Genomic DNA, 12,218 nt, shown 5'->3' with positions numbered 1-12,218 from the left:
GAGAAGACAATGAGGAAAGCAGCCCTCAGCCTCTTTTGAGATGAAAGACAGGGTATATTAAAATGAATCAACATTTCCTTTATTCTGTGGATAGGAAATGAGCAAATGACATGAAGGCATCTTGTCATCTGCACCCAGTTCATATGTGAGACTTACAAGTTGTAAATAGTCTGTCCATTAGTTCACATGTATCTTAAAGCTCTTCAGCTTCTCTCCCATTGTTGATGTGCAATTTTTACATTGATTGAGGGCCACGTGGGATAGTGAACATCTAGTTACATATCAATATTTTGATTTCTTTTATTAACTGCACACTACTTGAAGTGTGTGTTTAGTTCTTCATTATTTCCATAAAGCTGTACATATTTGAAATGGCATCTTCACATTTTCTTTCCTTTTTTCTAAGTTGCTATTGACACAACAGGTTCCTCCTTTGCCATGCAGATGAACATCCCGTCCACCATTTCTTGCTTGTCCATAAAACTGGAGTGCTCTGGATGCCACCCATCTGAATAAGCCATCCCATGAGACTTTTTCTTTTCCCACCCTCCTAAAGCCTCCCCTTTAGGAGAGGGAGAGGCAGTGGCATAGCGCCAAGAAAGCAGGGGTGAGCGATGCACCATGCACGTGCCGGTGCGGGGGCATGGCGGGGCGTTCTGGGTGTGGCATGACGTGATGGGGCAGGTGGGGATGGGGAAGCGATGCAGTGTGCATGTGTGCCCAGAATGCAGTTCCCCCTCCCTCTGGCCCTGGGGAGAGGCAATAGCTCAGGAGCAGAGCACCTGTTCGACATGCAGCAGGTTTCAGGTTCAATCCCCATCATCTCCAGTTTTAAAAAAGTATGAGGCAGCAGGTGATGTGAAAGACCCTGGAGAGCCACTGTCAGCCTAAATAGAGAATACTGACCTTGATGGATTGATAACCTGATTCAGTACAATTCTCCCTCCCACATCATGACTTGCAGTTTTGATTGACCATGGGTGGAAAGTCACCCCCATAGCAGAACTTCAAAGCCATACTTACCTGGAGGCCCGGGCCAGGAAAGGGGTTGAGGAGGCAGCAGGGCTGCTGGTGGGATCTGGCAGGAGCCAATTGAGTCCAGAGGGGGAAAGGAAGGGCCAGAGGGAAGAACCTGGCCCTGGGGGTGGGGTTTGGACTGGAAGCAAGGGGGGATTTTATGTGGTTTCTCACATCACGGGGGCTGCTGTGTCCCTAACCCCCATGATGTGGGAGGGAAGATTGTATAAGGTAGCTTCACGTGTGCATGTACACCTCCTTCTCCCTAGTTCTGCTAAGAGTTCAGTTAGCTATGATAGCTAAATCAAACTCTCATGTTCTGAGAGGCAGGATATTTTTAAATGCCAGATGCTGGGGACAAACAGCAGGGGAATATTCTTGACTTCATGCATTGCTTGTAAGTTTTCCAATTGAATTTGGCTGGCAATTGTTAGGGTGTTAGATGTAAAAGAGATTTGACTCGCTGAACATCCTACACTGAGCTGGACTCTGAGCCCCAAACACCAACTATCCAGAATAAATTCCCCTTTCTACAATTGGTAGACTTTTCATGCAGTGTCCTATCCCAAGTGACTTCTTCTCCAAGAGGTGTCTGACTGGGTAGCACTCAGAAACAAAATATAGGTTAGCTCAAGAATATATGTTAATCTTGATGTGATTCAGCAGGGAATTTCTTAGGTTCCCATGCAGTAATAACTCCAGATTAACTCTCCTTAAGCATACAAAGAATATTTTCTCCAACAGATTCAGTTCCAAAGTAAATTTCCACATAGGTCCCTTCCAGTTCATCCCCTAAATTCTCTTCCCAAATTCATTGCACTTTCAATTAATTGTCCTTCCCAAAATATTCGACCCCTACCTCATCCTCCCCTTAAAAGAAAGATGACAAATCTCAGTTTTTGTCACATCATTCAGTTGTGCCTGCGCTCTTTCAGTTGTCAAAGTCTGTGTGTGGCACAGGGGATGAGTTCTCAGGGAGGGAAGGGGATCTATGCCCATGACATGCTGAGACACTGTCACTGTTGCTGGGCAACGCTCCAATTCAGTCCTCCTGTCAATCAAAAAGGTGATGCTCAGGCACAGCAAGATACACAGTTTAAAAGAGACTAACCAGTAGCTCCATGTTTAAGCCTGCTTTTATCCCTATCCCCACAGAACAGGCAGATGTCCAGCATTCTGACATCATCTATGTGGACAGGCAAGGAACAGACAATATGAACTCAGTTTGTGCATTTGCACTGATATAAAGCTTTAAAGCCTCTTCATTTGGTTTGTTTATTGATTTTTTACTTCAGAAGGATAGGAGTTACCCTTGAACTGTAGTTTGGAGTATGGTTTAACATTAAGTGAAGTTATTAGGTGTAGACTAGGTGTAGTGAATTATTTATCTTGCTTAATGGTTAGTATTAGAGTAGAGTTAGTTTAGTGGCAAGAATAGGCCCACTAATAGTGGGATTTAGTGGGGTTTTTAGATAGAGGAGGCGGTTAGGACAGGGGGCGCCACCTATGGGGCTGAGGATCCCAGTGTTGGTGGGACGGGGTAAGTATGACGGTAGGCGGCGGCCATGTGAGAGAAGGCAGACGAGATATGGCTATGCTCGCTCGCCTTCTGACCTCCGTCCTATCCCAATGTACGATGGTGGCAGAGTTCAGACATCCCCTGCTTCGTCCCTGGTGTTGATCAATGCCAGGTCCATCAATAATAAGACCGCAGTGCTCCGGGATTTCCTTGGAGAGCTGCAGATGGACCTGGCTTGTGTCACCGAAACCTGGGTGCGTGAAGGCGAGACTGTTGCCTTGCGCGAGGTCGCCCCTCCAGGTTTCGCGTGCCTCCACCGGTCTCGAACCCAGGGCCGGGGGGGTGGTATCGCGATGTTCATCCGAGATTCTATACCCTTCAGGGCTGCCCCTGTCCCGGAGATCAGTGGTATAGAGTGTGTTGGCCTAGAGTGGTTGGCCTCGGAGAGGTTGGCTGTCCTCCTGGTGTACCGGTCGCCTAGCGCACCGGGAGGTAGCCTGCTACAGCTGCTAGAGGTGGTGGCCGACTGGGCCATTGCGGTTTCCCAAACTTATTGTTTTGGGGGACTTCAATGTCCATGTCGACACCGCCTCATGTACAGTGGCTGCGGACCTGGTGTCATCCATGGCGACACTAGGCCTCTCCTTGGTGAACTCTGGCCCCACTCATGAGGCCAGTCACACTCTGGATCTGGTCTTTGGTTCAGGGGTTGATATGGCCGTATCCTCTATTGATAGAGTGCCATGGTCCGACCATTATGCCCTGAAGGTTCGGGTGGACATGCCCCACCGCCCCTGTCTAGGCGACGGACTGATTTATGTCCGCCCGCGGAGACTTATGGATCCAATTGGTTTCCTGAATGCTCTACGGCAGGGGTAGGGAACCTGCGGCTCTCCAGATGTTCAGGAACTACAATTCCCATCAGCCCCTGTCAGCATGGCCAATTGGCCATGCTGGCAGGGGCTGATGGGAATTGCGAAGCTTCCTGAACATCTGGAGAGCCGCAGGTTCCCTACCCCTGCTCTACGGGAATCTGAACCTGCCGTCACACTCGATGAGCAGGTGGCTGACTGGAACTCCCGTCTAGCCGATGCCATCGTGAGTAAGCTGTTATTTGCTCCCCGGCGCACCTTCTGCGTCTCACGTTCCCGGCTGGCCCCCTGGTATACCGAGGAGCTACGCCCGGATGAAAGCGGAAACTCAGACGTCTAGAGCCAAAAGTGGAGGAAAACTTCGTGACGGAGTGGCGCGAACATCACTTATAGGACATCTTATGAAGGCCTATGAGTTGGCGATGAAGGGAGGCAAAGAGAGTTTTCTTTTCACTCCTCTCTCGCGTCTGCTAGCTAGCTCGCCCGGCACAACTGTTTTGGGTGTGATTCGGCTCTTTGACCTCTACTACCTCAGAGGTCTGCAAATGATCAATTGGCTATAGAAGCTGTGAGGCATTTATGAGAGCTTCTTCGCGAGATAAAGTCGCGTCACTTCCGCCAGGACCTCCCCGGGCTACTTTGGACTACAATTAGTGAACTGGAGGCTCCCTTGCCGTCACCTTCAGGCCCACTTGTTTGGCCCGGTTTGCCCTGCTCTCTGAGGTCAGCTAAGCTGACAGGCTGGCCCTGGCTGCTGTTAGGACCTACTACCTGTCCTTTCTGGATCCGCGGCTCCCTCCTGGCTTGTTAAAAAGTCTGCCGGGAGTGAGCTACGTTTAACCCCACCTGTTGAATATCATCAATGGCTCCCTTTGAGCAAGGAGTCTTTCCAGGTGGGTTGAAGGAGGCAGTGGTCCTTCCACTCTAAAAAAAGCATCTCACCGTTAGATCCTGGAGATCTGGCCACCATTACTCGCCTGCCGTCTCTAATCTCTCTCGCTTCTGGGGAAGGTAATTGAGAGAGTGGTGCTGGAGCAGCTTCAGGGTTTCCTGGAGGACACATCGGCCTTTGAACCCCTTCCAGTCCGGCTTCCGTATGCTTGGGCATGGGACGGAGACCGCTCTTGTCGCCGTCCACAGGATACAGCTCCATATACAGCTGGACCGAGAGCGGATCGGGCGGCTCAAGCTTTGAGTATTGTTAGATCTTACCGCGAATGCGTTTGACGGGAATTCGACCACGCGACCTTTGGGCCACCGCTTCCTTCGGCTGTTTCCGGAGTGCGGGGTACTGTCCTTCAAATTGGATTGTCTCGTTTCTCTCCGACCGGACTCAGCAAGGTGCGTGGTGCGGAGATCAGTCCTCCCGGACGGTGCCCTCGCCTTCAGTGCAGTGTGCCCCAGGTGCCTTTCTATGCTCCGGGCTATTATTTAATATCTATATGCGACTCCCTTGCTCAGCTGGTACGTGGAGCTTTGGGCTGATCTCTGTCACCTCAGTACGCTGATGACACTTAGCTCATTCTGCTGATGCGGAGGGGAGAGCCGCACATCGCCCCTGCAGCCTTCCTACAGCATTGTCTGGAGGCTGGGTCAGCTGGTTGGCTGCAACAGAGCAGGTTAAAACTAAACCCATCGAAGACGGAGATCCTTCTGGCTTGAAGACCCGAAGCGCGAGGTTGGGGATTTCCAGCCGCCGGATTAGGTGGGAGGGGGGCCTCATTGGCACCCGGCCCCTCTGTTCGGCAGGCAGCCTGGTTCCACCTGGATTCGATCTCTTTTAATGGAGACTCCAGGTGGCTCCATACAACCTGGGCTGCGCTTTTTTCCATCTTCCGTCCAGGCCCGGACGGCTGGCCCCCTTCCTCTCCCAAGCTTCGACCTGGCCACTGTGATCCATGCAATGGTCACCTCCAGGTATTAAGGAACTTATTTGTAATTCGCTTTATCGGCTGGCCTACCATCTTGCGCCTGGATCCGGAAGCTGAAGCTGGTCCAGCATGCATGCAGCCGCCAACTACTACAGAGTGTGGGTGCTCTATCGTGACCATATCCAGCCTCCGTGTATTTAGCGCCAGCGCTGCACTGGCTTTTCCAGTGGAATCTCGGATCATCCACAAGGTATGGGTATTAACCTTTAAAGGCTTTGCGCGGCCTGGGGCCCTCGTACCTTCGGGACCGCCCTACCCCATATGTCCCTGTGCATGGCCTTCATCTGGCGTTCAGCAGAGGCCAATTCTACTGGTGGTGGTCCCCAGCCCCTCAATGATACGACTGCCACTTCCACTCTCTGAGCCAGGGCCTTTACGACCCTGGCTCCAGCCTGGTGGAACACTCTCCCACTATCTGCATTTGGCCCCTGCGGGATCTTGGAGAGGTTCCGCAGGGGCCTGTAAGACCGTAATTGTTCCACCGGGCCTTTGGGGAAGCCCGCCGTTGATGGTGTAAGCTTTCCTGTGTCCTCCCTTTATCATCTTGGGAGCCTATAAGCATTTCTATGCACTGCCTCCTCTCCAGGAGGGGTCTTTTTTTATCTATTGATAGGTTTCATATACTGACGCCATGTGGCACTTTGCATGGAAGGCAGTATTGTAATTTTTATGTAATTTATGTATTTATTGATTTTAAATGTAACTGTTATTGTTGAATTGTCTATGACGCTTACTGTTCACCGCCCAGAGCCCTTAGGGGATGGGGCGGTCTACAAATATAATAAATAAATAAATAAATAAATAAATAAATAAATAAATAAATAAATAAATAAATAAATAAATAAATAAATAAATAAATAAATAAACTCCGTATCTGACCACTTCTAGAGCAGAATGATCATTCCCTATTCCTTGGAGACTACTCTCTGCTGGACTCAAGAGAGGTGAGCTATACAAAGGGATCCGAAAAAAAAAGAAAACGGTCCTTCATTTTGAGTGTAGCGTGGAGGTATACTGCTGTGCTTTATTAGATCTTTGAGCCTCAGGATCTGTTATCAGCACAAAAATCAGGGACTGGAACATGACACAATGGCATCTTATGTCCAGGCTTTTTAAAGAGTGGGTATTTTGGACTGTCACCTGCCTCTGTTTTGTGTTACAATGAGCCTGGAAATTAAACTACCTTTTTAAAGGCTACTGGATAGCGTTTCCCCCCCTCAAAGTCTTAAGCAGATGATGCAAGGACAAAGATACGCCACAGAAACCCAGATTCCCCACTGGCAGGCTGCAGCTCCCAAAAGCCCTATGTCAACCCCCACCTCAAAGTTCCATCATCCTTATGATATTCTGGATCACTTCATCTCCTGCTGTCATGTAGGGTGATTCCATGCCTCTGCCAGAAGCAGTCTATGTTGTTTAGTCTGGAGAATAAAAGGTTAAGGGGTGACACGATAGCCATGTTTAAATATTTGAAGGGATGTCATGTTGAAGAAGGAGCAAGCTTGTTTTCTATTCCTCCAGAGACTAGGACAAGGAGTAATGGATTCAAGGTACAGGAAATGAGATTCCATCTAAACATCAGTAAAAACTTCCTGACAGCAAAGTCTGCTTGACAATGGAATACACTGCCTTGGAGTGTGATGGGGTCTCCTTCTTCAGAGGTTTTTGAACAGAGGCTGGATGGCCATCTGTCAGGAGTGCCTTGATTGTGTATTCATTTATGGCAGGGGTTGGACTTGATGGCCCTTGTGGTCTCTTCCAGCTGTAAGATTCTATTATTCTAAGGGCTAATTGAATAAGTTTCGATTCAGGAGGGATGGGTCAATCAACTTTTCATATAGAACTTTCTCATCAAGGCAGACTTTGATTGGATATCACTTGACATGACCAGCCAAAACAATAAATTAGTTCTATCAGTGTTCGCTGTTACTATCCTCTTTCTTTGTTCTGCTTTGCTATTACTTTGCTTGACAACTTTGCACATGTGCTGAAGATATCTGGTTCCCTTTCCTTGCAAGGAATTTTCCTGGTATGTAGACTTTAGTGTTTGTTGTTTTATTTGTGTATCTAAATTGCATCTTGATTTCTGTGTTCTGTGTTCTGTTTTAAATCTATCCTTTAATCTACTTTCCTTAATAATTTTTTAAAAAAATCATTTGTGTTTGGAGTTCTAGTACAGGACCCACAGCTCGGTGTTGCTCTCATACTAAAGGCCAGGTCGGGTCCTTGACAGCCTCAGTCATAGGCCATAGGGCTGGGGGAACATCTCTATTTTACATAAGTTGAGCTAAATTCTGCAGAGCTTGGGCCTCAGTTGACAGAGTGTTCCACTCATCCAGGGCCAGACAGTGAGGTTGAGGACAGTGGACTCTTCTAGGGCCACAGATCACCAGCAGATTGCTTCTGGTGGAACGTGGAAGGGGCTGTATTTAGAGAGACAGTCCTACCTCATCACATGGAAGTGATGTGGTAAGCCACATATTATTCTCCTGTAATGAGGCACCTGCATTTTTGTGGAGTATCCTCATATGATTAAACATTGCCCACAGAACGACTTAGATCAAGTTGTGGAATATCTCCGATTCATATCAGATACATCATTGGATGTGCTTCCCCTTTTAAAAAGACGGGAAGCAGCAGAGTGCAATGCATTTTTTTCTTGTTGTATTCATTAGTTACATTGCACTCGATTCTGTTGTACAACATCAAAATTTGCTTAAGGATTCCTATGAAAAGAAGTTATCTAGAGAAGGGGCTTTTGTCAAAGAAGACATGTGTCTTTCTAACTCATTCTATGAGTCTTGAGAAGATGAATAGTGCAAAATAATGCATACCTGAGCCTGTATTATATAAAAGTTTTCAAATCATAAAATGATTTGATCTTCAAAAGGGCTAATTCAGTAACACGCCTAACTCTAATTAAATTTCAGTTGGTGTCCAGGACTTCTAAATTTTTATTAAAATCCCACTGTGTAAGTTTGCGTATAATAAGCCAGAGACAATCAGAGTTCTTTTTAAAACATGTTTTTAGTGATGCAGTGTAAAATACAAAGCAAGGTTCTTGGTCAAGGAATTAGAGCTGCATACAAGGACTTTCATTTTTGTTTATTTTATTCCTCCTGGAATGCAGATTCAATTAAACAATTGATTTTTGCATAAAAACAATTTTGTTGTGACAGCCTGATTTACTAACAAATGTACAAAATTTGTGAAAAAGCCTCTTGGTCTATTTTTATTCCTTTAACCACAAAAACAAAGCATGGAATATAATTGGGCTGCAACAATAGTGATTTCTTAACAAAAAAGCAAAACATAACCATGCTGCTTTTATCTGAATATAAGTAAATCAGCATCTGCATTAACATAGGAAGGTGCCTCAGACTGAGTCACACCACTGTTCTTTCAAGGTTAGTGTTGTCTACTCTGACTGGGAATAGTGTTCCAGGGTCTCAGGCAGAGGTATTTCATGTTACTTACTACCTGGTGCTTTTAGCTCAAGAGGTCAGGACTGAAGCTGGGACCATCTGCATGCAAAATGAGTGCTTTCCTGCTGAGACATGGTTTGTACCTTACACAGACCCTCAGCTGAATAATAGTTCTAGTACAGAACTGATTAGGAGGATACCATAGAGCTATCAGCTGTGAGGAAAGGTAGGGCATGCCCACACTGTATACTTAAACTGGTTTAAAGCAATTTGATCTTTCAAGGAGTCCCTGGATATCTATCAGAAAGTTCTCAGCATGTTCATCAAACTACACTTCTTCTTTGGGAGAAGCCATTAAAATTGCATAGATGTAAAACCTGACACAAATATTTTGTATAAATAGACTCCTAAATAGAAGGCGAAACTTAGTCATAGCCTCATTGCTTGTCTGGGGCACCCGATTATTTCTCAGCCTCATGAGTCTGACTGGAACTGGGATGCAGAGAAACTATCAGATTCATTTTGTGCTCCTGTGGCATTGGTGCCACAGTGAAGCTCAATATGTATAACATAGTTCCAGAGCAATAACAATAATAGGTATGCTGAAGTGACTATGTGTTTTCTCAACATTTACAAAGGCAGCATTAACCTCAAAGATAGAAAAGAATCTGCTCCACTCACTACTGTGCTTTACAGTGCAGAATTTATCCCTCATTAATGCTTAAACGCAACAAGCCATTGTTACAGCCAATTGGTATTACACAAAGGTTACCCTTGGAGAAAATATGACCTAATAAATACCACATTGACTGAAAGGATTAAGACTCGAGTGAACCCTCTGAGACGAGGAATGCAGCAGCATACACAATGAAAATAATGCTAAAAACTAAGGGGAACCTTAGGACTGAGCAGAGAGGTAGGAAATAGGGACACATTTGATTAAATTGGTTTTACAGAAGTAAAGACCTATAGTCTGAGGCAGAAATGCCTGCAAAGAAAGTATTCTGTTCTGCAGCTGTTGTGTGTGTGGCAGTCATAAAATTTTAATTCCAATCTTTACCAAATGGGCAAAAATATCAAGCTTTAGTAATCTGAAAGATTTTTTTCCCTTTCAAGAGGTCATTCTATAATTACAGGCGTTTTTGAAAGAAAAATAAAAGGCATACAGAAGGATGTGTAAAATTTGAAATCTTAGATCATTCAGGACTGAGATTTCTTATCTGAACAATGACTACTGTGCTGAGAAAAGTATATTGCTTTATAATATTGGAATAGTGATGCATATTAGTGGTGTGCCATTTTTGGAGGGTATTTTTCAGGTGTCCTAGTCCCAGAAATGTTCCAAAAACCTGAAAAAAGCTGCATCTGGATACTGGATTTTTTTGGGAATTTGAAATTTTTTGAGTCTATTAAGCCCAAACCTGAAAAATTCCAGCTGCCTTCAAACTCTATGTGGGTCCCAGAGGCAGCAGGTAGAGTAGAGCTGAATGCTGGGGCTGGCCAGCTAGCAGATAAGGGAGGGGAAGAGGAGTTTCCCATGAGGGAGAGAGGGAGGGAGGGAAAGAGGGGTTCTCATAGTTTTTTAAAGTAGTGATGGAGCCAAAGCATCCCTAAAAATGCTAATGAAAAAATGTGGTGTCACAGCTGGTATCAATGTCTTTAAGTTAAGTACACTGTTGCAGGGGCAGAGTGAGGGGGATCTGTGTCCGGGGCATACTAGCAGCTATTCACATGATCTGCTGCTGCTATTTTTTAAAGGAAAGACTCTCCCCTTACAGCCTCCTGTGTTCTGTTAGATCCAGAGTCTTGTGCAACATCACATAATTTTTATCCCAGACACCCTCCAAAGAACTTAGGATGTCAAACTTAGTTCCCCTTCTTCTACATTACTCGCACAACAACACTGTAAGTAGGCTAGGCTGAGAGAGAATGTCTGGCTCAAAATTGCCCAGCAAGCTTCATGTATGAAGACTGAACCACGGAGAATATTAAAAGCTTTGTAAAAGGGGTCAGCAGCATTAATTTTATTTCACTATGAAGTGCGCAGGGCCTTCAATCTGTAGTATGAAGGGTCCGTATGAGCTTGATAACTGAATTTTAAAAAGACAGAGAGTTTTGTTCAGGATACTCCCTGATCCTCAGTGGGGGTTTGAACTCGTATGCCATTCTGTCAGGATCCCAGAAATCAGTTATAGACTGTGCAGGACGTGGGCTGTTGTTATGAGGATTTTCTTCCCTTCTTTCTTTTTGGGGGAGCAAGGGGCTGAAATCTTTTTTTGCTCAACATTTTAATATAGTTGCAGGAAAATGTTGCCACACTTAATCACACTAAGTCAGTAACAAATCCCCAGCAGTAAGCAAAATGATGATTACTCTGGCATGGCCCTTGGTAGCAGCACACAATCACTCCTCTGATGAGGCGCAGATGAAAAAACTGGAAAGAAATCTAAGAAGAAAAGGAGCAAAAAAAAAAAATGCCAGCAAAAGAACTCCTTCACAAGAACTTGGTGTCTGCAATTCTGTGAATAACACTGAAGGCTATGTATATGCCTGCCTTAGCCTGAAGAAGTGTGTGGATTTATACCCTGCTTTTCTCTACCAAAAGGAGTCTCAAAATGACTTACAATTGTCTTCTGTCCCTGCCCCCGTACATAACAGACACCTTGTGAGGTAGGTTGGGCTGAGAGAGCACTGAGAGAACTGTGATGAGCCCAAGGTCACCCAGCAGGAGCTGGGAATCAAACCCGGTTCACCAGGTTAGAGCCCATCGCTTTTAACCACTATACCACACTGGCTTTCTGAAATGCTGCACAGAAACAGCTGAAAATGTGACTATGCAAGACTTTAAAGAATGGCAGGTCTGAGAAAGTTACCATCTAGCAGGGAAGAAAGAGACTTTCTTCAGGTTACTTTATTCACCAGAGCACAGCAGGGCAGGGTTACTTTGCAGGGCAGTTGGGGACCTGCTGATTGGGGAGGCAGGGGAGGGGGGCAGGGAGGGGAAAAGATCTATGGGAAGACAGCTAAAGCTTTAAAAGCTTTTTAAAAGTTTAAATGTGAGGCTGGAAGGCCTGTGACCTTCTCTGTGCAAGCTTCTCTTTGCGTAGCCTCAGACTAGGCTTTTCAGCAAACCTCCTACAAACTTCGCCTTTTCTCCTGCCAGCACCTGAAAGGCTAGTGGGAAAAAATGACAGTAGGAGAAAATGATATCAATTTTGGCTGTTTCCATTCCATTGCTTCTGGCAAAAAACAGTGCAAATGTGCATACTCATCTTGCACCCAGAACTCTTTATGAATGACATTCTAGTATGTAGTGTAGTCCTAAGCAAAGTCAGCACTCATTAATGTGTCTGCTGAGCACAAGTCTCTGTAGCTTTCTGCAAAAAAGGTTGTTGTGTAAGAGTGTTCAGGTCATACCTGCAGAGAAATTGTTAGCATTCTTCTGTGATCCCTT

The sequence above is a fragment of the Sphaerodactylus townsendi genome, linkage group LG10, assembly GCF_021028975.2.
Source record: "Sphaerodactylus townsendi isolate TG3544 linkage group LG10, MPM_Stown_v2.3, whole genome shotgun sequence".
Lineage (NCBI taxonomy): Eukaryota > Metazoa > Chordata > Lepidosauria > Squamata > Sphaerodactylidae > Sphaerodactylus > Sphaerodactylus townsendi.
Note: the sequence above shows the minus strand (reverse complement) of the source record.